Raw genomic sequence first — 13,877 nt, forward strand, 5'->3', positions numbered from 1 at the left:
AATCATATTCTATTGAAGGTGGCTTTTGGTTGCAAATCCTATATAGTTGATGGTGGCTTTTGTGCTAGCTGTCAAATGTGGCAGTATATGGTGCTGCTTTCTGGGAAGGACTAGCCCAGGGAAAGCCCACCTTTGGTGTGCGGCCTGTCAGGGAAATCTGCTGGTGGGCCCAGACAGTTTGTTTACGTGCAGCGTCTGCAGATTTGGCCGATCGCAGCTCCCACTGGCCATGATTCGCCGTTCCAGGCCCATGGGTGCTGTGGGAAGCGGCGGCCAGCACATCCCTCAGCCCACGCCAGGCCCTGGCCCTGGCCACAGGTATTTCCCGGTCTTCCTAAACAGAGCTGCTTGCTTTCTCTTCAGAGACTGATAACAGAGTGATTGCTACAGATACAAGTACCACACAGAGTTTTCTAAGCAAGCCTACTTTCATCTGGAGGTAAAGAGCATTACAGAGAGAACATACAAAAACAATAGAAGAACCTGTGAGAATGCTAAGAAACTTACCAGAGTTCATCCCAACTCTAACATGGGTGCTAACAGGATAAGTCCTTCAAATCCCCCACCCTACGCATCGCCTTGTGGTTACAAGTTCATCACAGCTTTAGCTTAGAACACCACCCAGTTTTATGGGGTCTCAGTCCTCCCAATTCTCCCCTAACAATTGGGGTCCTCTGTGGACCAGGAGTCCAGTCCATTTGACCTGTCAGGAAGAAAGCCCTGAGTCAAATTAAATCCTTGGCTTTTATATCAAAATATTTTCTCTCTGTTGGTCTCTGGAATATCCAGAGTATATGTATTTCTCCTTGGGGCAGAAGAAGAGGCTTCAAAGGCTGATACTGGGGGATGTTCATTGGCATCCCCTGTAAGGATAAGGCCTTTGTCTGCAGACATATTGTCAGGCCTAAAGCCTAAGGCCTTCGTCTGCAGCCGGATTAAAAGAGCAGCCAAGCAGCAGCCATTAGCTGAGAAGCAGGAAGTCACATTCCATCTAAATTACATTAAAACAATGTAATATCAGGCTGTTAAGAAGGAAACCCCATCCTAATGGCACCCACTATCACCAGATAAAGAAACAGATCTTAAGATGGTTAAAGAAAACTTAGTTTGATGGCATGCTGTCTGTCAAGAAATCACTTCTCAATAGCTATGGTTGTGAAATCCTCATTTCTTTATTGTTTTGTCATTATGGACCCCACTTCTCTATTGTTTATCTGTATGGTCTGGTTCTTTAATGGTTTCTGTCTGTTACATAATCAATTTTGCTAGATGTAAATTAATAAAAGTGGTGGCGTAGGATTGGTTAGAGAATTTTGTTACACTATGTTAGGATTGGTCAGTAAAATTTTAGTATAATGATTCGTTAAGGGACAGCTAAACAGGACTCAAATTTCACTACATAAACTGGGGTCCAAAAGGAAGTTCTTTGGGAACCAACTCCAGGACACAGCCCAAAGATCAGAGCTGCCAGACCTCAACACTCTGCTAATGACACCATGCAGAAACTGGAGTCCCCCGATGGACCTGATCCTGACTGGCCATCAAGAAAAGTTCATCTGTCTTATTGGGAGTTGTAAGCACTGTATGAGTAACGTGTGCATTCTGGTTTTGGTGATTACTAATAAATAGAGGATAAGGATATTACTGTGTAAGGTTCTTTCACTGGTAAAAGGTTTTGCACACCTGCAAAAGTAGTATACACCCGGAGCCCTATGTATTGGGAAAGGGTGTGGGTACTTAAATTGACCAGGTTAGTTATACTCTGAGCCCCACGAATTGGGTAAGGGTAGGTGCTTTTTGCCTGGAACCCTATGGACTGGGAAAAGGTGGGGTGCCCTAATGTGTGCAGGTAACAACTCCCTCCCTATCAGAGAAGGTATATACAATGCCACACCACCGCATACACAGTCACATTTTAATACAATGTACCCCACAGGTGTTAATGCTAATTCAGTAAAATTTAACTTCACTCAGTAAAACTTATCTTAATTCCGTAAGGCTTTGTGCAGGATATTGTGAGTTTGTCACAGTTGATATTATTTAATTCTACACAACTATGCTAGATAAAGCTTTTATAATCTCAAGGTAAAACCCTCCATAAAGTTAACATTAAAAATGTTAAACTGACTGCCAACTTGAGCAAATAAATTCACAATAAACTTAACTATACCATTAACCAATTTTAATATACCAGTATCATGTCTTTTCTTAATCATCTTCCCCTTTTCAAACCAAATCCTCCTAGTCCTTTTAATGACTTAACACGGAAATTGCTATATATTTCTATTATTTTTTGTTCCTCTGTATCTTGTTTTATTTCTGGTATTCCTTTTTTTTTTTAAAGTAGGTGACCAAACCCTAATGCAGAATTAAAGGTGAGGCTGTATCACAAAAGTCCTCTAATATTTTCAGTATAATTCTCCATCTCCTCCTTAATACATTTTTACAAATAATTCACATCCTTGAACAGACTGTAATTGATAGCTGAGTAGATGTCTTTCTTCAGCAGTCCACAATAACAACCAGGAGAGGTTATGATTTAGTCAGAACACACCAGGGTGTAGGAGGTGATTAAATGACACTGAAAACTAGTTGTAAATTCTGAATTCCATTTCCTTATCAGAAACGGTGGGCAATTTACATCGGGTCACATTTTCAAAAATGCCCTGTAATTTCAGGTGCCCAACTTGCAATGCCAAGGGTCTGATTTTCTAAGTCTTTGAGTACCTACAACTCAAGAAGGCAACAGGAGCTCCTGAAAAATCAGGCCCATGGGATCTAAAATGGAGGCAATCAAAATTAGATGCCACCTGTGAAAATGTGACTCTTCACCTCTTTATGCCTAATTTTCATTCAGCTATAAAATGGGCAGACATGGATATTTCTTGCAATATCCTTGAAATACTTTATTGTATTAAGTTTATGTAATATTGTGGGCTTGGCTGGGATTGCATAACCTCTCTAGCGGGGAGATGTAACAGATATCGCTACCCCATGCAGTATCTTTGGGGTTGCAAGATCTTGCAAGAACCAGAGTCTATCCCTGGCTCTGCTACACACTTGGACAGGTCTCAGTGTTCTAGGCAGATTTGGGATCTTTAACAAACAGCATGGTCTGGAAGTTTGGAACCAGGTTTTTCTGAGTTCTAATTCCTGCTTTGCCAACGAGGCACTGTGTAGCCTTTGCCAAATCACTTGATCGTGGCAAGGTGCTGCTGATGACCCTGATCCAGCACAGCACTCCAAGCACTTGATGTCAATGGGACTGTTCATGTGCCTAATGCTAGACACATACTTAAGTGTTTTGCTGGATCAGGGCCAACATGCCCTGCATTTTGCAGGATGAAGCACTTGATCTTTTTGCCTCACTTTCTCCTTCTGTAAAATGGGGATCATACCTGCTCCACAGAGTTAGAATTAATTAATGTCTGTACAACACTTTGGCCATGGAAAGTGCCACCTATTATTATTGAAATAAATGACTTATTTTTTCTAATATATACATAAAATTGTGTTTAAGATGTATTTGTCATGGTATTCATTGTTTATCTATAAAACATCAAGTCAGTGCAATGAAAGTTTTAAAAACATCAAAAAAAAAGGAACTTGTTAGTGAAGAATGGTTCTATGTACTTAGTCCTTTGAAAATTGAACCTGCAATACCTGAACAACATATTCAGTTTACTAAGACGAAAGAAAAGACTGGATTTCCTAATGCCAATGGTTATTGTATGCTGTTCAAGAGAAAATACATCATCCAGCAACAGAGGAATGTGTATGGAATTTTTCTTTTTGGGGGGGGAGGGGACTGAAAATCTAGTTCTGAAAATCTGATTTTAACCAGTGGAAAAAAACGAAATCTCTTAAGAGGAAGATACAAAGTTTAATCAGCTCATGGATCAATGAAGTCCAAATATGTGCACTCATTTCAGATGGACTCTGCTCTCTCTTGGATTTTAAGATCTAGTACTGAACAGCCCTGAGGCAGATGTGTGTTAGTTAGAAAAAGAAGCTTGTAGAGGGGAAGCCTCGCAATCCGTGTCTGTTCCTGATTTACCAATCCAAAAACAAACAAACCAACCCGCCCTAAATGGTGCAAAATCTGATACAACTGTTGGTGGGTTGTTTTCAAAGGTAAACTCCTTTTAAAAACCAGATTCTTTGTGTACTGTTAAGGTCCTGGAGAATCATGCAATCTCAACTGTCCATAGCACCAAGGTTTGTGAAAAATGGTGCATGAAAAATGCTGTAGAAATGGAAACAAAACACAGCCATCTTGGTTTAATGCCATCTCTCAAAAGTGGCAAAACAATACTAGAAATATGTATTGGCTTTTTCTCTCTTATTTTTAGCACCATACCTATTCATCTAAACTCGAATATTCCAGATTCTACAGCCTGTTCCCAGAAATGATTAATTCTTTTGTTATTTTTTTAATTTTGCACATGCAGTAGATTCTTAATAAAGGAAGCAAAGACAAACAAACTAGCCAATAATAAAGTTCATATTAAAAGAGGTAAGATAATTCACAACAATCTTTTAAAAATAACTTTAAAAAAATGAAGTTATTAGACTGTGCTTTCCTTACTGCAAAATGGTCCATTTTCTGGGAACAATAGGTTAATAGTAGTTAGATGCATGATGGATCATTTGCAAATGGATTTACTGCGATAGCGTGTACAGTCATGGTTACTGAATGTGCAAATATAGTGCATCAGTGTCCATATATTTTTACACGTGCATCTGCATTCCTAGACTTCTGACAGTTAGGCCTCAAAATTTCTTTTGTTGATTAATTTCTCTGTATAATTGTGGTCAATACATCTGTGAAATCATCTCTCAGATATTCTGGTTTTCATCCAAAACTTTCTAATAGTTCCACAACTCAAAATAACTGTAGCTTGCACCTCCTAAGAGTTTATGCAGTTCAATTACATTATGGAGCTGCAGAGAGGTCTTACATTACCCAGAGGACCTACTTTGCATTGGTGTGACCTGTTTTCACTATTTAATGACCAGAAATTGATTGAGTAGGATAGTTACGTCTCCACTGGACAGTCAAAGCTGCCCCTACTGCAGAAAGCAGAACATATGTTATAAACCATTCCAACCTGCAATTAAACTCCAGTAGGTTTGGAGAGTTCTCACAGCAGCTGCTCTCACGATCCTTTTCTTGGCCACATTCTGGTGTTACTTAAACCTACCCAAACACTAAAATTCCTGGTTTCAGAGTAGCAGCCGTGTTAGTCTGTATTCGCAAAAAGAAAAGGAGTACTTGTGGCACCTTAGAGACTAACAAATTTATTAGAGCATAAGCTTTCGTGAGCTACAGCTCACTTCATCGGATGCATTTGGTGGAAAAAACAGAGGAGAGATTTATATACACACACACAGAGAACATGAAACAATGGGTTTATCATACACACTGTAAGGAGAGTGATCACTTAAGATAAGCCATCACCAACAGCAGGGGGGGGGAAAGGAGGAAAACCTTTCATGGTGACAAGCAGGTAGGCTAATTCCAGCAGTTAACAAGAATATCAGAGGAACAGTGGGGGGTGGGGTGGGAGGGAGAAATACCATGGGGAAATAGTTTTACTTTGTGTAATGACTCATCCATTCCCAGTCTCTATTCAAGCCTAAGTTAATTGTATCCAGTTTGCAAATTAATTCCAATTCAGCAGTCTCTCGTTGGAGTCTGTTTTTGAAGCTTTTTTGTTGAAGTATAGCCACTCTTAGGTCTGTGATCGAGTGACCAGAGAGATTGAAGTGTTCTCCAACTGGTTTTTGAATGTTATAATTCTTGACGTCTGATTTGTGTCCATTCATTCTTTTACGTAGAGACTGTCCAGTTTGGCCAATGTACATGGCAGAGGGGCATTGCTGGCACATGATGGCATATATCACATTGGTAGATGCGCAGGTGAACGAGCCTCTGATAGTGTGGCTGATGTGATTAGGCCCTATGATGGTATCCCCTGAATAGATATGTGGACAGAGTTGGCAACGGGCTTTGTTGCAAGGATAGGTTCCTGGGTTAGTGGTTCTGTTGTGTGGTGTGTGGTTGCTGGTGAGTATTTGCTTCAGATTGGGGGGCTGTCTGTAAGCAAGGACTGGTCTGTCTCCCAAGATCTGAGAGAGCGATGGCTCGTCCTTCAGGATAGGTTGTAGATCCTTGATGATGCGTTGGAGAGGTTTTAGTTGGGGGCTGAAGGTGATGGCTAGTGGCGTTCTGTTGTTTTCTTTGTTGGGCCTGTCCTGTAGTAGGTGACTTCTGGGTACTCTTTTGGCTCTGTCAATCTGTTTCTTCACTTCAGCAGGTGGGTATTGTAGTTGTAGGAATGCATGATAGAGATCTTGTAGGTGTTTGTCTCTGTCTGAGGGGTTGGAGCAAATGCGGTTATATCGTAGCGCTTGGCTGTAGACAATGGATCGAGTGGTATGATCTGGATGAAAGCTAGAGGCATGTAGGTAGGAATAGCGGTCAGTAGGTTTCCGATATAGGGTGGTGTTTATGTGACCATCGCTTATTAGCACCGTAGTGTCCAGGAAGTGGATCTCTTGTGTGGACTGGTTCAGGCTGAGGTTGATGGTGGGATGGAAACTGTTGAAATCATGGTGGAATTCCTCAAGAGCTTCTTTTCCATGGGTCCAGATGATGAAGATGTCATCAATGTAGCGCAAGTAGAGTAGGGGCATTAGGGGACGAGAGCTGAGGAAGCGTTGTTCTAAGTCAGCCATAAAAATGTTGGCATACTGTGGGGCCATGCGGGTACCCATCTGTGGTGACCTAGAATCCTATTTTCGACGTCTCAGACTCAAGGAATATTTCCAACACACCTTTGACCAACATATTAACCCACAGAGACCTTCCTGCCAACACTACAAAAAGAAGGATTCTGGGTGGACTCCTCCTGAAGGTCGAAACAGCAGCCTGGATTTCTACATAGACTGCTTCCGCCGACGTGCACGAGCTGAAATTGTGGAAAAGCAGCATCGCTTACCCCATAACCTCAGCCATGCAGAACACAGTGCCATCCACAGCCTCAGAAACAACTCTGACATCATAATCAAAAAGGCTGACAAAGGAGGTGCTGTCGTCATCATGAATAGGTCGGAGTATGAACAAGAGGCTACTAGGCAGCTCTCCAACACCACTTTCTACAAGCCATTACCCTCTGATCCCACTGAGAGTTACCAAAAGAAACTACAGCATTTGCTCAAGAAACTCCCTGAAAAAGCACAAGAACAAATCCGCACAGACACACCCCTGGAGCCAGGACCTGGGATATTCTATCTGCTACCCAAGATCCATAAACCTGGAAATCCTGGACGCCCCATCATCTCAGGCATTGGCACCCTGACAGCAGGATTGTCTGGCTATGTAGACTCCCTCCTCAGGCCCTTCGTTACCAGCACTCCCAGCTATCTTCGAGACACCACCGATTTCCTGAGGAAACTACAGTCCATTGGTGATCTTCCTAAAAACACCATCCTAGCCACTATGGATGTAGAAGCCCTCTACACCAACATTCCACACAAAGATGGACTACAAGCCGTCAGGAACAGTATCCCCGATACTGTCACGGCTAACCTGGTGGCAGAACTTTGTGACTTTGTCCTGACCCATAACTATTTCACATTTGGTGACAATGTATACCTTCAAATCAGCGGCACTGCGATGGGTACCCGCATGGCCCCACAGTATGCCAACATTTTTATGGCTGACTTAGAACAACGCTTCCTCAGCTCTTGTCCCCTAATGCCCCTACTCTACTTGCGCTACATTGATGACATCTTCATCATCTGGACCCATGGAAAAGAAGCTCTTGAGGAATTCCACCATGATTTCAACAGTTTCCATCCCACCATTAACCTCAGCCTGGACCAGTCCACACAAGAGATCCACTTCCTGGACACTACGGTGCTAATAAGCGATGGTCACATAAACACCACCCTATATCGGAAACCTACTGACCGCTATTCCTACCTACATGCCTCTAGCTTTCATCCAGATCATACCACTCGATCCATTGTCTACAGCCAAGCGCTACGATATAACCGCATTTGCTCCAACCCCTCAGACAGAGACAAACACCTACAAGATCTCTATCATGCATTCCTACAACTACAATACCCACCTGCTGAAGTGAAGAAACAGATTGACAGAGCCAAAAGAGTACCCAGAAGTCACCTACTACAGGACAGGCCCAACAAAGAAAACAACAGAACGCCACTAGCCATCACCTTCAGCCCCCAACTAAAACCTCTCCAACGCATCATCAAGGATCTACAACCTATCCTGAAGGACGACCCATCACTCTCAAAGATCTTGGGAGACAGGCCAGTCCTTGCTTACAGACAGCCCCCCAATCTGAAGCAAATACTCACCAGCAACCACACACCACACAACAGAACCACTAACCCAGGAACCTATCCTTGCAACAAAGCCCGTTGTCAACTCTGTCCACATATCTATTCAGGGGATACCATCATAGGGCCTAATCACATCAGCCACACTATCAGAGGCTCGTTCACCTGCGCATCTACCAATGTGATATATGCGATCATGTGCCAGCAATGCCCCTCTGCCATGTACATTGGCCAAACTGGACAGTCTCTACGTAAAAGAATGAATGGACACAAATCAGACGTCAAGAATTATAACATTCAAAAACCAGTTGGAGAACACTTCAATCTCTCTGGTCACTCGATCACAGACCTAAGAGTGGCTATACTTCAACAAAAAAGCTTCAAAAACAGACTCCAACGAGAGACTGCTGAATTGGAATTAATTTGCAAACTGGATACAATTAACTTAGGCTTGAATAGAGACTGGGAATGGATGAGTCATTACACAAAGTAAAACTATTTCCCCATGGTATTTCTCCCTCCCACCCCACCCCCCAATGTTCCTCTGATATTCTTGTTAACTGCTGGAATTAGCCTACCTGCTTGTCACCATGAAAGGTTTTCCTCCTTTCCCCCCCCTGCTGTTGGTGATGGCTTATCTTAAGTGATCACTCTCCTTACAGTGTGTATGATAAACCCATTGTTTCATGTTCTCTGTGTGTGTGTATATAAATCTCTCCTCTGTTTTTTCCACCAAATGCATCCGATGAAGTGAGCTGTAGCTCACGAAAGCTTATGCTCTAATAAATTTGTTAGTCTCTAAGGTGCCACAAGTACTCCTTTTCTTTTTGCGAATACAGACTAACACGGCTGCTACTCTGAAACCTATAAAACATACAATAATTCTATGCAATTGCAGCATCTTTCACAATCTGTTTAATACGACATTCAATAAATGACCTAAAATACATTAATACCAGGTTAAAATGAGAACTTAAGTTCAGAAAAACAGGCACTTCAGAGTCCCATGTTGATTAGTTACCACTGAGAGAATAAATGGAGCCCACACACACTTTCGTGGGCACAAATTCTAGAGACTGGTTTGAGGCTGGATGAAGACCTGGGAGGACATTTGGTCCAGAGAGGAAAAGTTTTCTAGTGGCTTAAGAACACAACTGGGAGAGGAATACTGGCATATATATGCTCTGTGACCATTAGGGAAATCACATTGGCTGAAATTTCCAAACTTGGCTGCTTAAATTTAGACACCTGAAGATCAGACCACTTATTTAGGTCTGAAATGTGGATTTAGAAGTACCAAGAATTCAACTCCATTTCCCCATCTGTAAAATGGGGATAATATACTTCCCCACCTCCAGGATGTGTTAGGAGAAATAATTCATTCATGTTTGTAGGGCACTTTAAGGTCCTGAGACCAAAGGTGCTACAAGTGCAAAGTATTATCCAATTTGTCTCTCTGTGATTACTACAATGAACCACCCATTAATTATTTTTAGTGTGTCCATATTTTTCTTATGATGCTTTTGTAGTGGTACTAATTCACATCCTGTATTAAAGATGAATTATAATATGGTGCCCAAACTTGCTTCTCTATTGTGCCTACTTCCATTCAACATGGCCACAAACTGAAATTCCTTAATGACAGATACGACTGGGAATGTTAGGTGAGGAGCATAAAAAGCATCTAACTGAATCTATTTAAAGTAACTCCTTGTCTAACTAATGAGTCCCCTCTTCTAATATCTGTGGTTTTGCAATGGAAGTTTCCTATTCTAAAAATGTTTCTCTCTGTCTTGTTGCTATGTAAATGACCCACAAAAACAGAGAAACTGACTGTGCAGGTGAAACAGTGTCAAAACAAAGTTAATAGAGTAGACCACTGAGAAAAATAATTCTCTCTCCAGTCATTTTTCCTGATGATAATCTGACATGCTGCTTTTAACAATAGCAGGTTAAAAAAGATAATCAAGATCTTTTCTTTTCAGCAGATAGCCTCCTTGTTCAAACATGATTTATGCAAAACTCTCATGAAACACAAAAATACATTAAAAATAAATAAATGAAAACAACAATCTTTGTAAGTATCAATTGTAATTAAGTTTTTATTCCCTAAATATCAGATAAATACCAAGTGTTTCAAATAAAACTCACCCCTTTCTCTTTAGCTGGGAGGAATTTTCATCTGGTGCTCACAATCGATAGCACAGAAACCCCTTTTTTCTACGTAGGAGACCACTGCCTCCTTTATGCTGATAATAGCTCCTTCTCTCTCCTTCTCCGGTTGGCTTCAATGTATTCTTTGACATCCTGATTATTCCATCCTCCTGTGTCCCTCCAGAGGCGCCTCTAGTTCTGCTGCCACCTAACTGCTCCAGCTGACTACTAAAGGCCTATCCCTTGTAGAGCTCCACCTGGGTCAGTCCTCAACTCTCCCATCCTCTGCACGGTCATTTATAACAACTCTCTCACAGAGATTTTTCCCCAGACTTGACAATTATTACTAGGTCCTGGCTTTACAGTGTCAGGTCAAGTGGAGCTCTGCTGATTTACACCTGCTAAAGATCAGTTTTTCAGCGTGGCAAATTCTCTCAGAGTTGATAAATACAGTAGTTATTTAGCTGTGAATACTGTATCCCAAACCTCTCCAAAGACAGATAACTAGGCCTAAGAGAAGAATGGTATTAAATATAAAGAAACTATAAGAGTCACCAAACCAGTCTCATACCATTAGGGAGGCCTTGTGATAGGTGCCTTCCCACAGGAAAAGGAAAGGAATACTAATTCCTAAAAGGATCTGGCAGGCTGGCATAGGAGATATTTATACTCCTGTTATGCTGATAAACATGGGATCTTACATCTACAGGGAGCTGTAACTCACGAAAGCTTATGCTCAAATAAATTTGTTAGTCTCTAAGGTGCCACAAGAACTCCTTTTCTTTTTGCGAATACAGACTAACACAGTTGCTACTCTGAAACCTGTCAAAATACATCTACAGGACAATTCAGCCGACATCTTTCCCCTGCAATACCTGTTAAAGTTAAAGTGGACCATCTCTCTTCCAGGCTAGTTTAATGAGATTCCAAACTATTGTGCAGCATTTTAGCTGCAGCCTATTGTCACGTCATGTGGCACCAACACTGCTAAAACCACATTCCAACACGTGCAAAATATATCTGGAATTAGGAAAGCATGGTATCTTGATTTACAGGAAGACAAGGCAACTTTGCTTTCAGGCTGAGATCTGAATAATCGTAAAATTAATGGGAGCTGGGTGTTCAAATCCAATAGATGGCTCTGAATAATATCAGCCTAACTGCTTATTACATATATCCAAAGCCCAAAGGAAAATACCATCCATTAACAAGTTGTATACGGAGTGTCTTTCAGAAAACAATTACAAGTAATAGGAGAAAACCAGTTTAAACTTAATTTCACCATTGGAAAAAGCAATTAAAAAACAAGGAACAAAGTTTAATCAGCTCATGGATCAGTGGAGGTAAGAAACAGGATGAGCACTCACTTCAGCTAGACTCTGCCCCTATGGCTTTTAAAGTCCAGCATCAATTAGATCAAAAGAGACAAGATAGGGGGAAATGAAGGGAAGGGAAGTTGTGTAATCCACATCTATTCCCAACATTGGCAACTACAGCAGTGGTAAAAATTTCAACCCAACTGGCACCAAAGAGAGGAAAGAGAGAACTAGCTCAATTGTTGCATTATTATTTCAGACAAATCATTTAAATTAATCATCTTTGAGAGTTATTTTCTCTTGCAAGTTTCATTTCATCGAACTGTGTAGGCAGTGGCTAGTAAATATAAAAGGAAACCACCAAGTTTTAAAGCCTCTTCGGGGCACGGGGGAGATAAAAACACTGGCCTATTTTTTATTATTTTATTGGATCCCGATATGTACAATTTAATTATTCATGCTAGATAAGCTGTTAATCCATTCTCAACAATGCTGGATGCATTGACTCACGAGTGCATCCAAACAGAGGATGAATAAAAAATAAGCTAGCTACCTGCCTCAGTTTCCTTATTACCACCATCAATCAGGAAAAGAAACCGATGACTTGCTAACTCATTTTGTAGTTTTCCTGAATTTCTTCTCTGGCTCCTCTCAGCCAGCATACCTCATATGACACTTCAGGAAGAGCAATGCTGGCTAATGATATGTGCTTTCCTCACACAATGCAGTATTAGACAGATGGTGAATCTGGACCTAAAAGTCACTCTCAAAGAGGACAGGACAAATAGTTCTAGATGTCTGAAGACAAAGTTTAAACTATTCTTACTGGTATGAGCTCTCAATGAGCACATGAACGCCAGCTGCTGTAAAGACTGCAACCATCACCTTTTTCCTTGGTCTCATTCTTGTGTCAAGTGTTGTGTCAAATTCACACATTATTCATTTCACACCATTTGTACAAACAATTTTGCTGTTCTATGCACCTCCCTCCTCCAAACTTTGCTTTATTCGCAAGCTAGAGAAAATGGCTACTTCCAAACCAAAAATGATCATTCTAAACTCCAAATTAATCTTCAATCAGAAAGGGGTCCTTTTTGATTGAGAAACAGGTCCATTTATGCTTTAAAAACTGCAGCTTAACAAAACTGTCCACAACAATGGGTCTATTTTTGAGTTTGTAACAAAGGCAAGAACGCTTGATTAAATGTGGATTTGCATCATGAACATTTCACGTCTACACTTAAGCCTCCATAATGGTCTAGTTATAGTAATGAACTATGTATAGCAAAATTTTGTAACACACCTAGATGACTTAGAAGCCTAGGATCAGATTTTTAAAGATATCTAGGTACTTAAAGATGCAGATAGGGTATCAGAGAGATATCTACTGGGATTTTCACAAGCATCTAGGCACTTCTGCATCTCCTACTAGGCACTTATATTTTGCTGATTCTACAATACCGTTGACGCTCCAAGATAGCGGTGTGAATAAGGAGGTTGCCCTAACCTCAGAAGCTGTTTTTAAAGTTGCATTTGAATAGTTCTTCTAGCCATCATCAAAAGCGGTTCAATCAAACTTCTGGCTAGTAGGGCACCAACCTTTAAAGATTATACACTGCTAATAATTGTTGCAGGGTTATGCACATTTTCTTATAACCCTGCAGTAATAGAATGTAAGTTTTCTGTGAAGTTGTTGAAATTCAAGTCACTTCACCTTCAAAACCTTCCACACAAACACACACAATGCAGAGTATACTCCAGGACTCAGAGATATCTCCCTACAGAACTGGTTTTGTTTTTCTCCCAATCACATGAAGCTATTCTGCCCTGGAATGAAGGACACAGAAGGTGTCCTCTCTGCATACATTCTCTGTGCAGAAAAGCCTCTGTGTAAAGTTTAATGCTTTTTTTATTATATGCATGCCTCAACTAATTATTCAATCAAAGGAACTTTCAGACAAGATTATGTGAAAGCAACAGAATGTCATCAGTTCAAGAATCCTGAAGCCCAAGCAAAATTTTAGTGACATCTAG

The sequence above is a fragment of the Dermochelys coriacea genome, chromosome 12, assembly GCF_009764565.3.
Source record: "Dermochelys coriacea isolate rDerCor1 chromosome 12, rDerCor1.pri.v4, whole genome shotgun sequence".
NCBI classification, from domain to species: Eukaryota; Metazoa; Chordata; order Testudines; family Dermochelyidae; genus Dermochelys; species Dermochelys coriacea.